Below are 23,582 nucleotides of genomic sequence, written 5' to 3'. Positions count from 1 at the left end.
ATATAATCGACGTCGAAATTATCAAAAATTACATGTACTTCGATGTAATTGTGATGATTTCGACGTCGATTATATGTCAATTCGATGGATGATTTCTGATGGGTAAATATTACAATACATGCAATTAAAAATTCAGCTGTGATTATATTACTCGGCAATATATACTATTAGACAAGGAGTGGTTTATAAAAAAATTAAACAAGTAATCTGTAATCTTAATAATTTTTATTTGACATTTACACATATCCCCAGTAAATATTATTTATATTATTGTAAATGTTAAATTTGTTTAAATATACTAACATTGCAATTAATCGCTCCGAAACGCAAATGTCTGACGCTGTAACTCGAAAAGAGAATGATAAATTTGAAATTACACACTTTCTGTATAATAAAAAACGTAAGGATCCTCAATTCGCATATAATTGTAAAGATTCCGTGTCGAATATAATGATGAATATACAAATTTTCGCAGAATGTTATTAGGGATTATCGCCCTTTAAAAGCTCGTCGCCGTGCGCTTTTCCTCCTGACTTCCTATGGGCTGAGTGCGTAAAAGACGCATTAATTCAACGGAGATTCAAGGAGGTAATCAAAAAAATTTAGCAAGTAAATTTGTAATCTGTAATAATTTTATTTGACAGTCACGCAAACGCACGCAACGCACGCACGCACGCACACGCACCGCACACCACACACACAACACACCACACACACACACACACACCACGTCGCACGCAACGTACGCACGCACGCACGCACGCACGCACGCACGCAACACACACACACACCACACCCCACAGTAAATATTATTTACATATTTAAAAATACTTACTTTTAAATCACGTATACGTTACAAAATTACATAAAAAATCCAATCAACCATGTCGAAACGCAAATTTTGGGTTCGCGTATTTCAGCGAGGTATCGCCGTCATTTAATTCGAGGAAGGGGAGTGACGCATTATTTTCACTTGTCTTTAATGAAGAACTTAGAGCCAATTTGCCGAAATTAAAATAATTTACTTCGGATAATTCGGATAATAATGAATGTAGATCCAATTCGCACATAATTTTAATAATTCCGCTTCGAGTAATGATAATGATGACTCTGGGAATGTTAATTTGAATAATACTCTTTTCGAAACACAAGAGGCAATTTAACACATTCTAGGAAACGAGAAATTTCCGAATCTGATGTTTTTTTTAAACAATGTATGCCACATTTATAGGGGGAGATATAATTCAGAAAACGAAACAATGATTTTGAAACATTTTTAGTACAATGGCTATTACGCATCGTTTTCATGTAGCTTTATCACATTTTTTGTCTGGTTTTAAAAAAAGTGCATCCAATTTTCTAATTTGCCAAAATGTGCAAAGACATTATTACGTACACCACGATCTTCTAACGTTTTAAATGAGATATTTCCTGGTCAATATTGCATTTGGGTAGGGAATATAGTATTTTGCAATTTTTATCTAAAAGTAAAAATTCATCTTCTATTAAAAATTCAAATCGTATTGATGGTTTACCAATATCTCGATCCAATTCAAATCAATTATGGCCCATTTTTAGGTCTATTATGCCTCCGGGAAAAGTATTTCTTATGGTTGTTATTCGGCCAAACCAAACCACGGATGCAAATCAATTCTTAGAACAATTTGGTAAAAAATGTTACAGTTTTAATTAATGAAGGCATAACTTATAACGAAACAACATTCCCAGTGTCGATACTTTCTATCATTTGTGATGCTCCGGCAAATCTTTTTTACGCTTACTAAAGGACATACTGGTTATTTAGCTGTTCGAAATGTACAATTAAAGTGATTTTAATCGCTAATAGAATTTGTTTTCCCGATTTTGATTGGCAAAAAAGAACAGACGCTAACTTTCGTAATCAAACCCAAGAAGAAAAACCATCTCGGTCGTCCTATTCTATGAATTTTCCCAAAATTTTGACATGTGTCTCAAATTCCATTAGATTATATGCATTTGATTGTATGGGCGTTGTTAAGAAGCTAATAAAATTATGGATTTTGCGGCCCTCTTAATGCTAGATATTTATCCTCGCACCGAATACAAAAATATTTCCAATTTCTTCTCGATATCAGCATTTTATTCCGAAGAATTTGCGAGAAGACCGCGGAAAATTGAAGATTTTGCACAGTGGAAAGCAACCGAATTGAGACAATTTTGTTATATACCGGTCCCGTTTGTATTGCAAAAAGATTAAAGCCTGATGTATTTTCCAACTTTCTCATTTGCATGTTGCTTCGTATTTTATGGTCAAAATAATAGTACGGCTGAATATATTGAATACGCGAGCAAATTTTGAGATATTTCTTTTTGAATGTTTTATTAAAATTACGGGCCCGAATTTGTGTCTCATAATATTCACGGGCTTCTACACTTTAAATGATTGCGAAAAAACAATTTTGGGCCGTTAGATACTTTCAGTGCCTTTCCGTTTGAAAATTTTATGAAAGAATTAAAATCTATTTTAAAAATCTAAAAAACCCTTTCAAGAGACACGGTAGTGTCTCGCGACCAGTTAAGGGCGTAGCGGAGACCCGTGTATCTTACGCGAGTCGGACATTTGAGTCTTTATAATATTTCGAATCCTCAATATGGCTGAAGCAATCGAGTTTATACTAGACTTAATCGATAGATTGAGTTCGAATTATATAATAAAAGTGTCTTTATTTCTGCTCTACGTGATTTGTAAGCAGAGATATATAAATGAAAAGTCGAAATATGAAAAATTTCTATTAAGAAACGTCCCCGTCATCATTATCATCATTATCATCACATTATCATCATCGACCACGCATACATAGTAGTATCGTGCTACACGTATTCACACGTATACAACACATGCGCACACATATATCACACGTACACAACACATGCAAGATGCATGTAGTGGTAATTTTGTCCATCTCGCACGTTTTACAACAGATGGCGATAGTGGCGCTCCGCCATATCGGCAGCGTGCGGGGTTATGTTTGGGTAACCTCTCCTCTCTCTCTCTCTCTCTCTCCTCTCTCTTCCTTTCTCCCTCTCTTTCTCTCTCCCTCTCTCTCTCTTTCTCCTTTTCTTGAAACCCCATGAAACCCAGGAAAAAACCTTCAAACCCAGGTAGAAAAACCCATTAAAACCAGTAAATCCTAGAAAATTAAATTTGCAAACAAAAGTAAAAACTATGAAAATTAAATTGAAAACCCCTTAAAGTTTTAAAAATAAAATTAAATTATGTGAATCTACTTTAAACCCCATTACAAAAAGTAAAAAAATTACGTTTTCCCTGAAAGAAATAAAAAAAATTTTAGTTAAAAAAAATGGGGCGGCCCCAAATAATATTCTAACAATATTAAAATTTAAAATTTTACTTTTAAAAATTACAGTTTTTAAAATGTTTTTTGTTTTAAAATTTAAATTAAGTTTCTTTAAGGGGCATTTTAATTTTTAAACTTAGCAGCGCGCCCAGTTTTTTTAACAAAATTTTTTTTTTCTTTTTTTAAAGGCCATGGACTTGGCATCTTTTTATCTTTTTTTTTAAAAGATAAGTTTTTTTTTGGTCGATTTACATTTTCAAAATTTTAAATTTTTTTTTTCATTATAGACTCTATTTTGTCTGCAACTTTTAATTTTTCCACTGGACAAGTTTTACTTCACTTGGGGCAATTTTTTTTATTTTAATTTTGTTTCGATTTACAGGGTTAAACGATAATTTTTCATACAATTCTATTGTAATGGGTTTGCAATGTAGGATTTTACATAAGTTGAATGGATAATTTTTAATACAATTTACATGGGGGTTTTCAAAGGTTAATTTTTCATAGGATTCTACTGAGTTTGCAAGGGTTTAAATTTTAAGGATCTACATAGGTTTTCAATGGGACGTTTACATGGGTTTGCAATGGTTAATTTTTCCCAGGATTCTACATGGGGTTTCAATGATTAATTTTTTATAGGGGTCTACATGGGGTTTTCAAGGAAAGGATTTAATGGGTTTTTCAAGGATAATTTTTTTTAAAGGCGTGCCCTTTTAATGGTCGCCTTTTTTTACCTTTTTTAAGGTGAGTTTTTACACGCAGAAGCTCTTTTTTAGAATCGCATTGGAAGATGTCGGGAATTAAAGGGTTTTTCGTCGCCCGAAATTTCCCGGATGGTATTCAAGTATACCAAAAATTTGGTTGCAAAATAAAGATAAATGCAAATATCCCTCGCATTTTAAGACGGATATAAAATCCGAAAAGCGGTAGAGAAAAAGAGATACCAAAGTTTTATTGGCCCGCATTAGAAGTTATAAGAATTTTTGGCGAAATTGTAAGTACTATATTTAAGTATAGGGTTTTACTGACTTTTATAAATATTTTACTTATTTATAATTTTTAATGTATAATTTTTCAAGCGTCCTTACAGAAGGCTTAATGCGATGGCAGAGAAGCTTTATACCCGTGCAGATCTGGCACGGAAATGGAGGAACGTGCAAAATATTAGCCGAAAAACATAGAGCGCGAAAAAAATTTACTCTTCGTCGAAAGCGAAGAAGAGTCTGGTGTAAATTTGCCCACCTGCTCCAGTTCCTCACTGCAAAACGTACCGTTATAAGCATTTTCATTGCGCGCGCCCGCGTGGTGTGGGTGTAATATACAATACACACACACAGCATTTCCAAATGTATAATATTTTCTTTTCATTAACATATGTATGTATATATATGTGGTAAAACTCTCTTATATATCTCTTAATTTAACATATTGTATTATATTTTTATCCATATATTTAACACCATTATATTTATACTATATTTTATTTTATACAACACAACACATACACACGCCTCACTCACGCACGCAATATTCGTACACCAAACGTCCACCTTCGCATTGAAAATTTTTATATGAGAATAAGCGGTCATGTTTGTCAGTAATAATTACAATTAGCCATTACTATACACATAATTGTAAATCTCTCATATTATATCTATTGTTTTTTACCGACCTAATTTTTCTAATTATAAGACGTCCCGCGTTCCTCTCGGGTAAAATATCCTTAATATATGTATAATCTGGAAGATTTTTTTCGTATAAACCGAAATGGAGCGAGAAAATTTTTCGTTGCGAAATGCATGCGCGCGATCCCTCTGATTGGTATATAGTTTACTGTGTAAAAGTATATACCATCTCACATACACACATACAACGCACGCACGCACACGCACACACACCACACACACAACACACAACACCCAATTTTCGTCAGCGTCCACATCTTCGTATACGAAAATTTCATAAGAGAATCAGCGTTCATGTTTGTCATCATTACAGTAGCATTACTATCACAATTATTGTATCTATAATTATTTTTTATCGACCTAATTGTCTAATATAAAATAATGTCCTCTGAGCGTTACTCACGAAAAAAAAATATATTGTATAAATCTGGGAAATATTGTTTTAGTATTGAGACCGAAAATCAAGCGAGAAAAGTCTTCCTTTTGTATTCTGTATGTTATCTGTTCTTTCTTTGTCATTCTAGAGTATGTCTAAAGGTCGCAAAAAAAAATTATATATATATTGCAAATACCTTGAGTAATTTTATATTAACATATTGTATATATAATTATACTTTTATTTATAAACGTTATCAATAAAAATAATATCATCTCATTATCAAAAAATTTCTCCGGTTTAATTTCATTATTATTAGAGATATTTCTTTATCGAATTCATTTCTATTGTTGAATGTTTTTTAATCATTATTTATTTATTTGGCGTACTTGTAACATAAGTTTATTAAAAACGAGCTAGTCTTTTTTGCAAAATTTTAAAGTCATTTTCAAATTCAAATACTTTCTATTTTTAATTAAAAAATTAAAATTTTTTATATTTAATATAAATTTTATAATATTACAGTTTTAATAATCTAAAAGGTTTGATTCATACAATTGTTAATCTTGCTATTACTATGTATTATTATGTAAGTAGATTTTTAAAAACTGTTTTTAATAAATGTTCGTAATATTAAGTTGAAAATTGAATAATATATATATAATTACAAATTTTTCAATATTTTTTACAACTTTCTCAGAAATAAGAATTTAAATAAAACTAATTTTTAATTTTAATTCAATTGCACGGATGTTACATCATATCTTTTATCCAAAATAGTGTCTAATGTACCCCCCTGATAAAATTTTGTAGCGATATTTTTGGGGAGAGTATGGTACTATTGAAATCCCGCCACGGGGGTAAGGTGCTGGAGGATGGAGGTTTATGGAAGTTTTTGTTCCCCTGGGGACTACTTTTGAAAATTCTTCAACTTTAAAAAAAAAAAAAAAAAAATAAAAAAAAAAAAATTAATATTTTTTTTTTTTTTCTTTTTATAAAAACATTTTTAATTCATATTCAACCAAATGATATTTTCTATATTTTTTGCTACCCTCCGATCTTCCCTAAAAAATTAGGGGGGTGTAATTGCTTATTTCATCAATTTCTTTTATTTTTTCCCTCTAATTCTATAAAATTTAAAATTTTTATTTTTTTTTAAATCAAATTTATTTGAATTTTTCAATATTTTTTTTCTTTTAACATGAGAGGACTCAACCTTTTTCATTATTAGACAAAACATTAGGTTATTCATTTATTTTTTCCCTTTTCCCTAAAAAAATTTGGATTTAAAAAAAAAAAAAAATTTATTAAAAAAAAATTTTAAAAATATTAAAAATAATTATATTTAATTTTTAAATTTTTATAAATTTACTATTAAATTAAGTTAATAATCTTGAATTTAATTTTGTTTTGAAAAATTTATAAGAAATTTTAATTTTCTTTCTTAAAAAATTTTTAATTTTTTTTCTAAATTTTTATAATAATATAAATTTAAATCCAAAATTAAAAATAAAAACCCAAAAAAATTTTGGTAAAAAAATTTTCCAACATAAATTTTTAATTTATAATTTGTATCGAGGAAGTTTCCGTATAAAAATTCTATTCTACATAAAATTTTAATTAAAATAAAATTTAAAAATTAAAAAATTTTTTAAAAAAATTCCCAAAAATTAAAAATTCAATTTAATCTAAAAAAAAATTTTTTTATATTCGTAAAAAAAAAAATTAAATGTAAAACCCCCCCTAAAATATTCAATTTTAAAAATCATCTGATCATTTTCGATAAAATCTATAGGATTCGTTTTAATTCAGCAAAAACCCTAAAAAAAACAAAAAACAAAGGATTAAAACTAATATATTATAAATAAAATTAATTAAATAAAATCAAAAAAAAAAAATTCTCTCTCTACTAATTAATAACAAAATTTATTTTACTAAATAATAAAACATATTACTAAAAAATTTAAAAATAAATTTTACTTCATATGAAAATTTTTTTGTAAAAACTGATCGATTGCCCCTATTATTGAATAAATCAATTTAGCATCATCCCATAAAATTATAACATCCCCTCTTTTTGTATAAAAACAATTTTTAAAAAAAATGAATAATTTTAAAAATAAAAATTTTTAAAAGGGAAATACCAATCAAATTTTTATTAAAAAACTAATATAGGGGCATAAAAAAAAAAAATTTAATTAGATTTATTAAATAAAATAAATTTTTTATTTAAATAAATTTAAAAGCATCACTTAAAAGGTTGAAAAAATCCCCTAAAACCCCCCTTATTAGGTTCTTTACGAATTGACATATCTTAAATTTTTCGTTCCAATAAAGTTAAAAAAACACCCCCAAAAATTTAAATTTAAAAACAAAATTAACAATCTTAAATATATTTAACGCATATAAAAAAAATAAACTTAAATTTTGACAAATTATTTCTTTTAAATTTTTCTATTAACTCATTAAAATTCTAAATTTTTACCTTAAAATTTTCCAAAAAAATTTTTTTATTTCATATATTTTTATCAATTAAATTTTTCATTAAAAAAAAAAAATTTAAAAAAAAAATCCTTTTTTACAAAATTTCTTAATTTTATTATAAAAAACCGATCTGGTTTCACCCTCGAACTCAAATCTGTAAAAAATTTTTTAGTCGAAAAAACTAAAAAAATTAAAATCTTATTTAATTTTTATTTTAAAATTAAAATCGAGGCCAAAATTTTTTTAATAGTCTTTTAAAAATTTACGCTGTTTCCCTAAGTAATAAATAAAATTATTAAAAAAAAAATTTTTTTTTTAATAAAAAAACCCCAAAAAATTAAAAGAAAAAAAACAAAAAAAATTAATTTTCCTCCCCAAAAAAATAAATCATAAAAAAAAATTTTTTCCTTAAATAAAAAATTATATTAAATTTTTAGGGTTCTGCCCCCTAATTTCTTTTAAGAATTTTCTTAAAAATTTTAAAATTTTTAAAATTACAATTTTTAAAACATTTTTAAATCAATTTCCTTTTCCAGTTTTCATTAAAAAAAACAATTGATTAGCTACCTTTGCACCGTCAATATACTGGGCTTTTAAAAATCACGAGCAGAAAAAATTTTAAATTTTTATAAAAAATTTTTTTTTTAAAAAAGTAAATAATAAAAATTAATTTTTAAAATGCTTTAAAAATTTTAAATAAATATTCTCTTAAGGGAACGAAAAAAAAAAAAGGGGGGAAATAAAAGGGGACCCAAAAAAAAAAATTTTTTTTTAAAAAAAAAAGTAATTTTTTTTTGGAATGTCCCCTCTCTTTTTTGAATTTTGAAGAAAGAAAAAAGGACGAAAAGGAGGACACGAAAAAAAGATTTTCAAGTTTTTAAGATAAAAAAAAAAAGGGGAAAAATGATTTTTAAGTTTTTTTTTAAATTTTTTAATTCCCAAAAAACCACACAAAAAAGTTTCTTATTATTTAAAATATTTTTTATTTTTGTTCTTTATTTTACATATGATAATTCAAAAAAAAAAATAATATAAGCCTTTTTGTGCATTACTTCAATATTTGCATCCGGTGCTCACGTATTATTTTGTACCTCAGGGACGCTATAATATGCGATGTAAGAGAGACAAAAGGGGAATGATGCTCTCCCCTTTTGTAAGCGTAGCATTTACCACAAAAATTTCCCCCTGCCCCTTATAATTATGAGAATTTTATCGTCCAGATTTTTCATAAAAAAAAGTGAATAACTTTTTTTTTTTTTTTAATTTTTGATATAAAAGTATTTCCGAAAAGAGTGGGATTTTGCATTTTGCTCTGAAAAATTTTAAAAAATAAAAATACGGACTCCTGGCTAACCAACCCTTTCCCCTTTATAGCTGCCACCCCCAAAATTATTTATAAATTTTTTTTCATTTTTTTTTCAATAATAAACTCTTGGCGGACTGCATTAGTTACTGATTAAGAATATCATAAATTTAATAAGATTCATTCAGTAGTTTCGCTTTTCTAAAAATATAAGAACTCAAATTTCCCCGGCCGGCCGATAGGCTTTCTCTACCAGTGCTTCGACATCGACTATAGAATGGATGAGCATCAAAAGGGGGTAAGCGCGCGCTGTTTAGAGGAGAATACTACTCTGAGGCCTAGTTTGTTCTCTTTTGCGGGCCGTCTAAAAAATTGGGCCCTGTGTTTTTCTATGAAATGGTTAATAGTTTTTTTTTGAATTTTATTTTAAAAATTTGTTTAATTTTTTAAATTTATTAAACAAAAAATTTCTTTTTTTTATTATATTTATATTAATATTTTATTATTTAAATTTTTTATAAATATATATTAAAATATATATATATAACATATTTTAAAAAATGTTTAAAACCTCTTTTGCTTTTGGGGAAAATCTGTTTGGTTTTTAATGAAATAACCCAATTTTCTTTATGTGTTTTTTTTCGGAAAACTCTGAAAATAAGATAATGTATTACAGCTTTATATTGTAAATTAAATTATTATTATATTCAAAAATTTAAAAAAATTTTTCTAAATATTCTTTTTTGAAAAACGCATAATCAAACCTAATTTTTTAAAAATTTTTATTTAACAATTTTTTACAACTATTAATATTTAATTTTATTTATAAAATTAATTTAATATTTTAAAACAAACTATGCAAGTTACGTATTTTAAAAAAATTTATACGCTTTAAACAATTGTTAAAGGAATGTTTTTAAAATAAGTCTTTAAAAAATACTTTTAATGTTTTACTTTGACTGTATACCCTTTTTTTTTTTATCCGAAATTTTTCACACAAACCCAAAAAAACCATTTTTTTTTTTTTTAAGAAAAAGAAAAACTTTTCACGTTATTCCAAAGCGAGTGGGCAAGGTGAGGTGTAAAAAAAATTAAGCTAGGGTTATCAGAATTTGGGGGGGACGAAATAAAAAAATAGAAGCTTGCAAGAGAGCCCCAAAACATGGCCTCGGGTTTTAGTCCCTCTCCCCCTCTAAAGCGGCCCGCGTTATATGGGGCAATGTCCGGCCCTTCTATTATTTTCATCTTCGCCCTTAAGGAAAAAGAAAAGCGGATCTAAAAAGGGGGCAGGCAGGAGAAAAAGAGTAAAAAGATTAAGCAGTAAGCAGTAGAAATGGGGATTTGGGGTTCATTCCCCTCCCACGAAATGAGCGAACCCCAAAAAATTTCGTGCTGGCTTATTTAAAGCGGGGCAAAACCCCATTTAACCTACATGAAGCTACCGACAAAAATTAGAATATAATTTTTTTTCATTTTTTAGAATATTTTTGTTTGTAGTCGTTTTTGTGTTGGGTGGTTTTTTTTTAAGTTTTGACAAATTGGGTTTTTTTGAATTTAAAAATTTTTTTTAATCGTGAAGTTGGGGCCGGGGCCTTTTTTAGAAAAATTAAACAGTTTTTTTTGTAAATAACAAACAATTAAATTGATGGGGAAAAATCGTTTTTTTTTGTTTACAAATATATAATAAAATTTTTTTGTAGTTAAATAATTTTTTATTTTTTGCAATAATTTTTTTTTTATAATTTTATAGTGCGCTGCGCAGACTAAGGCCAGTCAATGCGGGTCCGGCGCAAAAATTGAAAATAAAATGATTTTAAAAAAAGCGTTCAATCTATTCATCTAACAGGATATAAACCGCGCTGCAAGTCCCCTTGGGCCAGATCTACAACAAGGGGGTCGATTGTGTATTTTGGGGTGGTTTTGTCACAAATGAAAATTACAAAGTGAAAAGATTTATAGAATCGACAAATAAAAAACCGGGGCCCCTCAAAGAAAATTTTTCCCATTTTTGAAATTTTCACTCGTGACCCAATTCCAAAAGATACACAATCCCCCCTCAGGTACCTAATTTACATGGCGCTTTTTACAATAGTTAAATAAAAAACCCATAGAAAATCGATTTTTAGTTTTTTGTTGTGTTCACAACAAAAAACCAAATTTTTTTTTGTTAGATTATTAGTTTTACGAAAAATTTAACAAAAATACGTGGTGATGTGGTGAAAGGGCTTTTTTTAATAGCGTAATTCTGGATATTACTAAAAATACGCAAAATACGCAGCAGTACGCGCGTACTTTCTTACGCCACAGTGAGGCCCCTAAGAAGGGACACAAGTTTTCGAATCCAAAATTACCTATGTACTGGGTCCGAAAACGAAAAAAAATTTTTAAAGAATTAGTTATTAAGTTTATAATATGAAGAAGAGCGTGCATCTTTCACTTTTTAAATCATTTAGTTAAAAAAAACCCAACTACAAAAATATGTCGAGCGTACTGACGTCTATAATCCCAAAAAACGACGATGACGATAAAAAAAAAGGTGCTTTGGTTTTATAGAATGCGCTTGAAATCTTAAAAAACCCCCCAGAAAATCCATTCCCTAGTCCCTTTTTCGACGTTTGCAGTTTGGCGACTGTCGTTGTGTCCGTATTTTTAAAATTCAAAAGAGAAAAAACGGTCGGTTCTTTGCCTATGTGGTGCTGGTCATCGATACGGTGTCGTTTTAGGCAATTTTCTTTTCGCAATGGGGGAAAAAATTGGTTTTTTCACAAAAACAGAGTGATTTTTTTTCCAGTGAACGTCGCATAAGAGAATCTTTGTTGAAATGGGCAAAGCTGTCTTTTTTCAAGCCACGACAATACCCGTCAATCGCATCACGATGTGAGGCCGGGCAAAGGGCGATGAGAAAAAAAATTCGGGTAAAAGTCATTTAATCCTTTTTCCTTCTTATTCGACACTTCTCTAAAGAATTTTCATAAAAATTTGATTTTGGGGTTTTTTTTTGTTCTTATCGAGTTTTATTTTTTTTGCTGTGTTTTTTGTAATTTTTTAATTTCTTATTTTTTTTTATAATTTAAATTTATTAATATTTTGTGTTTTTTTTTTTTGTTATGGTTTTTTTGTAAATATTTTTTTTTTTCTTATTTTTTATTTTTATAAATTTTAAAAATTTTTACTATTATATAATATAAATAAATTAATATTAAATATAATATACTAATGTATTAATTTTTTTAGCCTACAAGTGTAAAAAACATGGTTTTTAACAAAAAGACAGCTGTCTTGGCAGCAGGGGGGAAAAAATAATGGGGAAAAAAACTTTATTGCCTGGTAAAATAGCCAACCCAAAGCACAAGTGGAGCCCGATGGTGAAAGGGGGACAGCCCGAGATATCCATCAAAGTGATCGTGAGTTCGTCCGGCCAATGAACGCGAGTTGAGAAAAACGCAAACGGCCAGTCGAGGTGTCGACACAAATGCTGATCTTCGTCCCAGGAGCAGGCGAGCCCTTCTTCTTTCCAATTGTGGGACAAAAGCAGAGCATGTTGAAAAACAAACAGGCAACTACAATTTATCTTTTACAGGATTTCAACTTATGTCCCCTAAACCGAGGGGTTCGAAAAGGGAGCACCAAAAAGCCCGATACCAACCCCCTGATGGTACAATTGCTTGGGGTTTTCCTACGTGTTTAAGGTGTGGAAAACCCCCACCTGGGGGCCGGGAGGATCCTGGCCTTACAAACCCCACGTGCAAGCTTTTTCGAGATTTAAAAACAGAGCAAAATGCGAATTTCACTTGGCCGTTCCTATTGAAATATACAAAGAAAAAGTCCAAGATTTTTTGACAAGTTGGCCAGTTGCCCTGAGGGGAGGAGATGTGGAGTTGTGGTGCGGTTTTGGAACCCAATTGCTATTCGAGGCCGAAGAATTTTTATCCCTCTTGCAGAGGGTACAAGAACCGTACCAGCATCAAGGAGCGAAAAAGGAGAGCAGTCGAAGCCACGCGGTTTTTTCCCAAATTTCATCAAGAATCAACAACTGGACCCGGGGGAGCGCGTCAAAACTGTCTATATCGATTGGTGGTTTTGAAGAGCCTCAGGGTACTGGGGCAAGGGGATTTGGTTTTAAGAAATGTAAAATCAATAAATCCCCTTGGCGCTTGGAAAAATTTTATAAACAACTGGCAGTGGTATTAAAAAATATTCCATAGAATTGAAGCTCACGAGGCTGCTGAAGGGTTCCTCGGTGGGGGTTGCCCTTGTTTGAAGCCAAAACGGGCCCTTCCCGGCCCCCACCACGAAGACACGTTTTAATCCTTAAGATACGGAAAAGTGCAAAGAAGATTAAATCCTACGTAAAAAAAATTGTCCTCGGGGCCCAATTTCTGGTTTACTAAAAACGGAGGAAAAGAAGAAGGAAATGAACCTTAAATCGAGACTGCTGCTTTCGAGAACGGAAGTTGCAATCATCAAATAAAAAAAAATAAATTTAAAAAAGTGGAAACGCTTTTAAGCTTACAAAGTTAACGAGAGGAAGAAGGGTCTGATTTGAAAAAGGGGTGACTTGGAGAGCTTGATAAGATTTTTGGGGCCCGAGGATGCTCTATAAGAAGGACGGGATGAGAGGTTTTACAATTTAAAGCTGGGTGCCGAGGGTCGCCCGGGGGAAGAGAAAAGCCAGTGGAAAGTCTCGCATCAAAAAAGTCCCCCACTACTTCCAGGACAGAGGGCTCCCCAGAGCAAGATGCAAGCAACCTGGCAGGGAATTTTGGGTCGGTCGAGGCGGGGATACAGGAGACGATTTTCCCCCCCAATTTAAGGGCAAACCCTTTTAGGAGAGTTTGCAGAAAAAAATTGGCTTGCAGGTCTCCGAATTGAGAAAAGGGTTCCCAATGCGCAGCACACGGAAGAACTCGAAGTCTCCAGCATGCGAGAAGGGAATCCATCAATATTAAAGAAAGTGATGAGTAAACTTGCAAAATATTACAATATATGAAAAAACTTGGAACGGTGATGATAAAAATGCAACTGGAGTTCAAAGGGGATAAAATGTGGAGGGGATCCCTAAAATCAAGGGGCCCACTCGGACATAAAATGTGGGAATTTCCCGTATTTTCCTGTTTTTAGTACAGTAGGAATGGGTCCTTTTAATAATACATATAAAAGATTTCAATAGCATCAAAAAACCAATGAGAGGGTGGATACCAAAATTTAAATTTCCCCTTTGTTTGGGTGCGAATGAAAATGAGACAAAGTTTTATTCAAATGACATAATAATGGTCATGAAAAAAACGAAACTGTGCAAGAAAATCCTTGTGAGAAGACAAAAGCAAAAAAAAACGTGTGCTATTGACAAAACAGCGAGAATTCCAGCTAAAAGGACCCCCCAAGCAGATGAAGAAGTATTAACGAACAATAAAAAAAAGGTTGTACAAATTTAGTCGAATAAAAGGGGAAAGTGAAAAGCAAAGGGCCCATCAAAGACGCCAAAAGATTGCCCTTCTAAAAAAGGAAAAGAAACAATTAATCTTCACCCCCCTCCAGCTACCCCTGCACAAATAAAAGCTGAAGAAAAAAAATGATGTTTAAAACGTAGTAATAAAGAGAGGCGAGGTTTACGGCAACGCATCCATATAAATCTACTTTTGGAAAAAGGTAAAAAAGATCTTATCATTTTATCGAAATTTTTCAGAACCTTTTTCTTTAAAAAATAAATATTCCAAAATTTTCGGTTTCAAATTTATCAGAGATCTTAAAATAAAAAAAACATTAGTAAATTTTTAGAAACCTGTATTAAAAATTAAAAAAAAATTAATAAAATTATACAATTTTTTTTAATATAAAAAAAAAAAACGGGTTTTTTAAATTTTAAATTTTAAAATAATTTAATAAAATAAATTAAAAAATTTTTTTTTAAGACCCGCTCCCGCCTTTTCCTCTATAGAGTTCCATGGTAAATTGATAAAATTTTAGGGGGCCTCATCCAAAGGACAACGCTGGGAGAATAGGACTTATAAAAATTGTGCTAATAGTTATAATTTTGACAAGAATCTATAAGAAAACTGAATACAAAAATGTGAATTGGATATTGAAAAATTTAACGTAATTTTTTTTTTTAAATAGATCTCTTTATAGTTTGAAGTCCCCTTATATAATAAAATGAATTTTTTGCATTTACTACATTTTTAATATTTACCAAAGCAATTAGTAAAATTTAAAAAAATTAAAAAGGGTAATCAGTTTAATAAAATTAAAGAAATTTTCATATTATGCAGTTGAAATTTTTCTCATGTATTTTTCTTACAATGTATAATTATATATATTTTTTAAATTTTTCAAATTGATCGAAAAGTTTGTCCAAGAGAAAAAAAAGCTTTTAATATAATTTATATTTTTATTTTTATTATTTTTCAAAGTTTTTATGTTTTTAAAATTTTACCAAAAAAATTTTATTTGAATTTAATTTAATTAGATTTTTTTAAAAACTTTGGGTCCTCACCGAAAATTTGGACGTCAGAAACGAGAAAGATACGCTGAAATTTTAGAGCCCTTTTTTTTTTAAAGAAAAAATTTTTGATAAACATTATTTCAGATGATTTTACCTTTTAAAATAAACCTGGTAAAATAAATAAAATCTTTTTATTTTGAAATGGTTCTATAAGTTTTTAGCCGGGTTTTTTCGCCCCTGACGTCACAATTTAAAAGATTGACGAGAGCCCGGGCTTTTAAAATTAAAAAAAATTAAATTAATAAGTCCGTTGAATTTTTATTGCAAAATCTCTATTTCGACTTTTAAAATATTTTTTAAGAAAAAAAAAAAAAACGTAAATTTTTTATTTGGGCAAAAAAAAAAAATTTTATAAATTGGAAGAAAATGACAAAAAAATTTTATATAAAGTTGGTGTAAAGGCAAAAGCTCGTTTTTATTTTTTTTTCATTATTTTCTTTTTAAATCTTATTGAGATTTCCCGAAAATGCACGTTTATGTTTACATTTTAATTAATTTTTTTTTTATTAAAAATTTATATTTAAAAATTAATTTTATAATATTTTTATATTAATAATAATTATATAATATAATATATTTTATATTAAATAGTTTTTTAAGAAAAAAATACTACTATCCTGCAAAGCGCGCGAGACGTGTCCTGAAAAATTTTTGGAAATCATCGGACAAATCTCTATAGTCGCTGCGGCCATGATGGGTTGGCAAAATTGAAATGACGATCGAGAGCGAAGCGAAAAGATTGAAAAAAAAACGCCAAAAATCCAATGACGCTAAAAAAGGGGGCAAAACCCCAAAATTTTGTAAATTTTTTATATTAAATTTTAAAAAGAGACAAAATTATAATTTAATTTTCTGGTAAAATTTTAATTTATTTCCCAAAATAATTTTTATTTTGTAATTATAATTTTTATATAATTTAAAAAATAAAAAAATTTATATAATAATAAATTATAATAATAAAAAATTATAAAATTTAAAAATTTTTAATTTTTTTAAAAATTTTGGTGATTTCTTTGGTAAAAGTGGGGATGGGAGAGTTGAACCTTATAAATACGTGAAGGCTCGATGTTTCCGGGGATAATTGGATGAGGAAAATGCTGTTTGTATCTTCTTGTTTCATCGACAAGTAACAAAGGGTGGATTTTTACAAGACGATGATGTTTCCCACTTGTATGAATCCCCTGGATGACTTCAAAACGCGGTTAACGAGACCCCAGCATTTTTAAAAATTAAAAAGCCCGAGTTATTTTTAAAAATTTTAAATCACGGGGTAAAAGCGGCGATACATTTAAAAATTTGTTTAACAATATTTATAATAAAGATGAGAAAAATATTTCCGTTTTTATTGTGCAAAAAGGCTCTCGCATTCAACAAACAAGATTTAATTGAGTTCCACGGTATATATGTAAATATCCGGGGGGAAAATAAGTCTCCGTATATGCTCCAATTTTTGCTCAATTATGGGAAATTTGATACAAAAAACGCAATTCCCAATTTTATTCACTAATAGTCTGAAGGGGAGCAAAAATGTGCATGGAAAAATTTATCTTTTAGGTAGGGAAAACCCGGAAAAAAACAAAGAAAAAAGATGATACGCTAAAAAAAACGAATTTAATTGATATAAATAAATTAAAAGGAAAAAAACGTAAAAAAGCCAAAAAAAAAGGTATAATCATTATATAGATTTTGTTTCTACTTTTATACCAAAATTACATTTCGAAATTTGATTCACGCATTAAAAGTTGCAATTTAAATTTTTGCTATTTTTATACAAATCTTATTCATCTACGGACTTGGGACACTAAAAATTTTTTTGTTAAAAATTATTAGAAATTTTCAGCGCGCGCTTTTCGCCTCTGACGTTACAATCTAACATGGCCGCGAGGATCCAGGAATCTTAAAATTAAAATCGATCGGGTTCAATACTTTCTGAGAAAATCACATTAACAGATTAAGATTAGTTTTAAAAATTTTTTAAAATTTTAAAATTAAATTTAGTATAATATAATATGATATTGAAGATATAAGTCATTGAATGACCTTGATGACCCCCGATTAATTTAAAATTCATTTTTTCACATTTCAAATTTCAACTTTATTGTCCGCTTTAAGATTTAACAAATTTTTACCGCTTCTTTTATTTATCGATCGAATCTGATCTTCCCGTTTTATGAGCTCTAAAACGGCTATTTTAATTCTTTTCGGTGTGGGATACTCTGTAATCGTAATCGGCGGGTGAATCGGCCCTCTGTATAAGTCACTAGACTTGTACGACTCTGGCTGATATCCCAATCGAAGTATTCCATGTCCGCTATGGATTTCTCAGCTTCCCGGGGTTTTCACCTCTGCAAAAGTAAAATTTTCTTCGTTATTTAATCGGGAATTATAAAATTAATTAATTATATTAAATATAATTATATTAATTTAAAAACTATTTTTTTAATATAACTATATTAATATAAAAGAAAGAAATCTATTCCGCTCGTAAAAAAATTTAAAATTAATAGTAATAATCAAAGGCCGCTAAAAAGCAAAAAATTTTTTCATATGAAAGATTAATATTATTTATTACATTGACATTAGGTAAACGTTTAAAACCATATTCGGTCCTTTTCAATTTACATGTTAATATAATTAAATAACATAAATTAAAACAAAAAAAATTTTAGGAAATATAAGTCTAATATATAAAAAGTCAATTTTAATATCAAACATATTCCCCCGATTAGAAAAATTGCTTACACATTATTCCGTTGCCTTAGTTAATAATGAAATTTAAAAACAATAAATCTCTTAGATTACAAGCTTATCTTTAATGGAACTCTCTTTGGCAAAATTCCAAAATACAAAATTTGTCGCTGGTCAGCGCGAAAAATACTTTGGGATCTTTGCAAGATGAGTCCATTTTCCAATCTTTTTTCTTTTAATTTGATCACCCCTTTTTGAAAAAGGAAAGATTTTTTTCTTTTTTTTATTTATTCCCGAAATAGAAATACTTATATTCAATTTCAGTGTCGCTTGTTAGGTTTCAGCAAAAACAATAGTTCAATGTGTGTCTTTTTTATAAATTTGTCTGTTTTTATAGTCAACTCTATTGTCTTTTTTTTTTTTTTTTTTGGTTGTGTCGTTCCCCGGTTGGAGAAAATTAGTGCCTTCAGCTATCCTATCTTGGCTAATGGCCATAACCCCTATGGCTAAAATTCAAGGTTAATTCCTTTAAAAATGTTTATGATAATTCTTCGAGAATATCAAAATAGCTGCTTTCCAATAATTCTGTGTCCTTATTCAGATTAATACAATTTTATGTTTTTTTAAATGTAACATTTCCGATATAAGTCTCTTACTATAATTAGGATTAAGAGATTTATTGTTTCAAATTTCGTTATTAATTTTAAGCGCAACGGAATAATGTTGTAAGCAATTTAATCGGGGGAAATGTGTGATATTTAAAATTGACTTTATATTATTAGACTTATACCCAAGGTTTTTTTGTTTTAATTTTAAAGTTTATTAATTTTATTAACATGTAAATTGAAAAGGACCGAATATGGTTGAAACGTTACCTAAATGTCAATGTAATAAATAATATTAATCTTACATATAAAAAATTTTTTTGCTCGTTTAGCCTAGCCTTTGATTATTATATTAATATAATTTTATATTAATATAATTTTTAATTTTCAATATAATTCCCAAAGCACAACATATTCGAAGATATTCAGAGAATATTCAGAGGACATTCAAACATCCTTGGGATATTTTTCTGAACATCTTCGTATATGTGTGCTGTTAGGTTTATTATATTATTTATATATTATTTATATATTTGTATATTTTTTATTTATTTAAATACTTACCCAAGACTCGTGTTTTACACTGCAGTGAGAAGATACCAGGCATATTCCAAATTCTGTTTTTTAGTTGGACACCTATCAGCCGTAATTGTTATTACATCCGTTTTGGATTGACTGTTCCCCGTAATCTCCATAACTTTTCTTTAGAAAGAATGTCTAAAGTAAGCGAGGACAGCTTGAGTTTCAGACTCACAATCTGGCGAGCGGGTCCCTAATAATCGGCCCAGGGAGTAACAATAATCGGACGTGATGATCTCGATGGGAAAATGTTTCTCGCACTCGGCATCGGTTTCCGAAACGCGGGCCATTCCGTGCAAAATTGCTTCAACGCCTCGCAATGCCTCCGGATCGCCGGCGGGCGTCAGATGCAAGAAGTTTGGTATCTTCATGAGTTCAGCGTTGGCGTGTTTGCTGGGTGGCGCGCCTTTCTCTATACGTAACCCTGACGCAGAGGAAGCGGCACCGGGGGCGGGATGGGAAAGGGCCGGGCACCTGGGCCCGACCGACGGCCAGTCCTGATCGATAGGGATCTCCGTGGTTCTGGGTGGTGGGACGTTGATCTTTCGCGCCTGTCGCTTTACCTGCTTCACCTTCTTCTGCGGGTAAAGTCCAGTACTCGAAATTCTGAAAAGAAAAGATGTGTATTTTCTTTTGCCTCTATACAGTGATTGGGGGTATGTAATTGGGTTTGTTCTTCTCAGCTGAACTAGAGGTTGTTTTTTGTTTTTGGCTGAATTGATTGTATTAGTTCGGGAATTTACCTTTTTTATCTTATTAGAAGAAAAGAAATAAAATCTGAACAGGACAGTGAGTTCAACTGAAAAGGACAGACCTAGAGATAAACGTGAACTAGAAACCCAGTTCAGTTGAAAAGGACGACTTAGAAATGAATACTGAACTAGAACAGGGTGCTTTTCAGCAAGGAAGACACAGATAGACACTGTGGGTGCTTTTCAGCAACGACACAATATGACACGTGTATCATTCTATCTTCTTTCAATGGGTGCTTTCAACAAGAAAGACACAGATAGACACTATGTAACACAATTGAGCACAAAACGACTTAGCTAAAGAGCTGAGTAAGATGGTTGTTTATATTGTGTAATAGTAGAAAAGCACTTGTGTCGCAAAACAGTGTGATTTGTGTCGCCTGTGTGCTTGCTGAAAAGCACTCCTAGAGATGAACTCTGAACTAGAACAGTCAGTTCAGCAAAAAGAATAGATTTAAAGTTAAAATCTGAACTAGGCCAGTTCAGCTGAAAAGGATAGATTTAAAATGAATTGTTATTTGTAAACTAACCCTGTTCATCACTATTCGTTTCCGAAACATTTGTATTTGAGAAAACGTAGCGAAAAAGTTTAACGTTTTTGATAAATCTTGAGCAAGATTTGTCTTAAATTTATGCTGAATAACAACATTCTTTCTATATTACACTTGAACAATTCAATAATTTTATATATTTTTTTAAGAATAATCATCAATTTGTTCTATGCGCCACAAATTAATCTAACCTAATCTGACCTGACCTAGTCTGATATGTAACATTTTAAAGGTGTTTTTCATGAGTATCGACTGAATCGACTGTCTTAGATTATGCAACTTAGGAATAAAAATTATTTTATACAGAGAGAAGGCTTCTCTCTGATAATAATAAAATCGAAAAAACTCTAATAACAAATAGAGTAAAAAGGACTAATAAGCTAATATTAAAAATTATTACAGGATTTTTACAGGACACTATATTATTATTCCAATTTAGATGAATTATTAATCATTAGTAATGTACAATCAAAACGGTTTACAATAGAAATATATTGGACATTTACAATAATAAAATTGTAAAAATAAAATATTTTATTACAGAAATAGTAGGATAGATTACAATTTCAGTCATTTATGATATAATTGTAGAAAAAGGGGGAAAAGGATTTTTTTAGATATAACTAATTTCTTATGTGATAAGATATGTACCCTTTTAAATTTTTTGCCTTCGTATATCAATTTTTCAGAAGCATTCGTCTCATCCATATTATATCCCTCCAATTCCCTTGATTTGTAATGCTATGAGCAAACTTTGAACGGGATTTGATGCGTGTTCAATGCTAATACACTTTTTGATAATTCTATAAGCAATCAAATTTTAGTTTTTCCACATAATATATACCGGCATCTATAAAGAAAAAATTCAGGTTTCACCATTACTCCTTCTAAAGAACGTAAATCTCCCTTTTTTACAGATTCCATGAGTTCATTTGAATTCCCTTAAATTATACTTTTCTAATGGCTTTTTTTTGGCATATATCCAATAATTTTCACAGGACAGATAAGTTAAAATCATCTCTGTTTTTGAACATTGTATATGACAGTGTTCAAATGCGTACGTCAAATATTCGTCGGCTGAAACATTTTTACATCTGTTAATACACATTTCAATGAATAAAATTACAGTATAAAAGGATTTTAGAAAAATATGCTTACCAATTTTTTTTTTAATCATATCAAAAATGGCTTTTCCCGGGCCCAAAAAAAAATTGTATGTAATTGTTGCGCCAGTGCAAATGATCCTTATAAGGGTGATGATTCTATGGCTCGTATCAAAGGTTTGACAAATGCCAGCTTGTTAATTCTAAAAATTACTTTCAGCAATTGATTAATAAGGCTTTGCATTCCCATCTCTTTTTTTCTCCTCTGAACTTCTATTATCAGCTGCGCAAACGCGAAAACAAGCCATCAAACACTCTGCGCATTTCTCTGAATTTCTCCTTGTTTCATATTTTTGTTAGATTTAGAGTTTTCCACACCTATCGCAGATAATCTCAATTTTTAGGACAAAATTTCATTCATTACTGGCAATCCAATTTTCTTCCTTTTGCATTTGAAGAACTTGCCCAAAACATTGCACTGCTGAAATTTGATAATTTTACATGTAAGGATATCATTCTTATTCATGGTAGATACAGCTCTAAAAGTAGAAGAAATATCAATATATGCAAAAGACAGATTGTAACATGAATATATAAATACATATATTAAAGAAAATATAAAAAAGAAGAAAGGCAGAGAAACGTGTAGAAATTTTAAAAACATACATGTATATTTTTTTAAATTTTCCCATTTTATTAATATGTACCGAACCGTTTTTACAAAAAAAAATGTCAGATTAACTTTATTATTTGTTTGCACTGAAGAGAGTCCAAAGAAAAGGACAGAAAGTCTGCTGTGTTTTAAAATCTGTTTGGTTTTTAAAATATTTAATAATTATTTGCACTTTAATTTCTGCACTGGTTCCTCTGCCTTCTTCTTTTTTACATTTTTAAATTTACAAAACCTTTATTTACTTATTGTTTAAAAAGAATTATCTGACAAATTAATTAATTGTTCTGGACCCCAAACTAAACAAGCTATTAAAGGTGTTGATTTAAAAAAAAGTGTTTTAAACAAAAACTTTAATGATAGAAATAATTTAAAAAATAGTCTTACTTTAAGTGACAAAGTACCAAATCATCTAATGGCACAGATAAAATGTTCCATAGCCTTGATATGGCAGTTTCTGATACAACTTGAATATAGAGACATGACTGTGTCGCAGAGATAAGAGATCCTCAAGAAATAATAAACATTTATTATATCTGTAATTTTGGATTAAATTATATTTATATGTATAACTTACTGCCAATGCTTCCCCATCTTGGTTTACCAGGTTCGTCGAATCTACAAAATAAAAAATAAGATAAAATAGTCAATTTTAAAATTGCATTACTTTTAGAAACTTTTCACATTCCCTGTATTTTATAGGGAACCTTTTTTGAGTTTTAAAATACAGATAATAAATCTTGTGAGTAAAAAATTATCAGTGTTTTTCTGGAAAAAATGAGGGCCCATTTAAAGCGTCAAAAAATTTTGACGTTATGTAATTACAAAATGTGAAAAACTCTGTTTATAGAAAGATCTGATATAAAAATTCAGGCATGAAGGTTTAAGGGGTCGGAAAGGCGACAGGGGGAAAGGGCCCTTCGGGCCGGGCCCGGGAATTAGAGAT

At 29.8% G+C, this 23,582-nt stretch overlaps 2 pseudogenes; both read right to left on the bottom strand.

Annotated features, from left to right (window-relative positions):
* Window positions 1-17,770: 17,770 nt before the first annotated feature.
* On the bottom strand, window positions 17,771-20,851 carry LOC146721458 (small ribosomal subunit protein mS35-like; annotated as a pseudogene).
* Window positions 20,852-21,572: 721 nt separating this feature from the next.
* Window positions 21,573-23,269, bottom strand: LOC146721457 (PCI domain-containing protein 2-like; annotated as a pseudogene).
* Between the last annotated feature and the right edge of the window lie 313 nt (window positions 23,270-23,582).

This window comes from Nylanderia fulva, unplaced genomic scaffold (assembly GCF_048542155.1).
Source record: "Nylanderia fulva isolate GAGA-0341 unplaced genomic scaffold, ASM4854215v1 Scaffold470, whole genome shotgun sequence".
Classification (NCBI taxonomy): domain Eukaryota; kingdom Metazoa; phylum Arthropoda; class Insecta; order Hymenoptera; family Formicidae; genus Nylanderia; species Nylanderia fulva.
The sequence above is the reverse complement of the archived record's forward strand: the minus strand, read 5'-3'. Positions and strand labels throughout refer to the sequence as shown.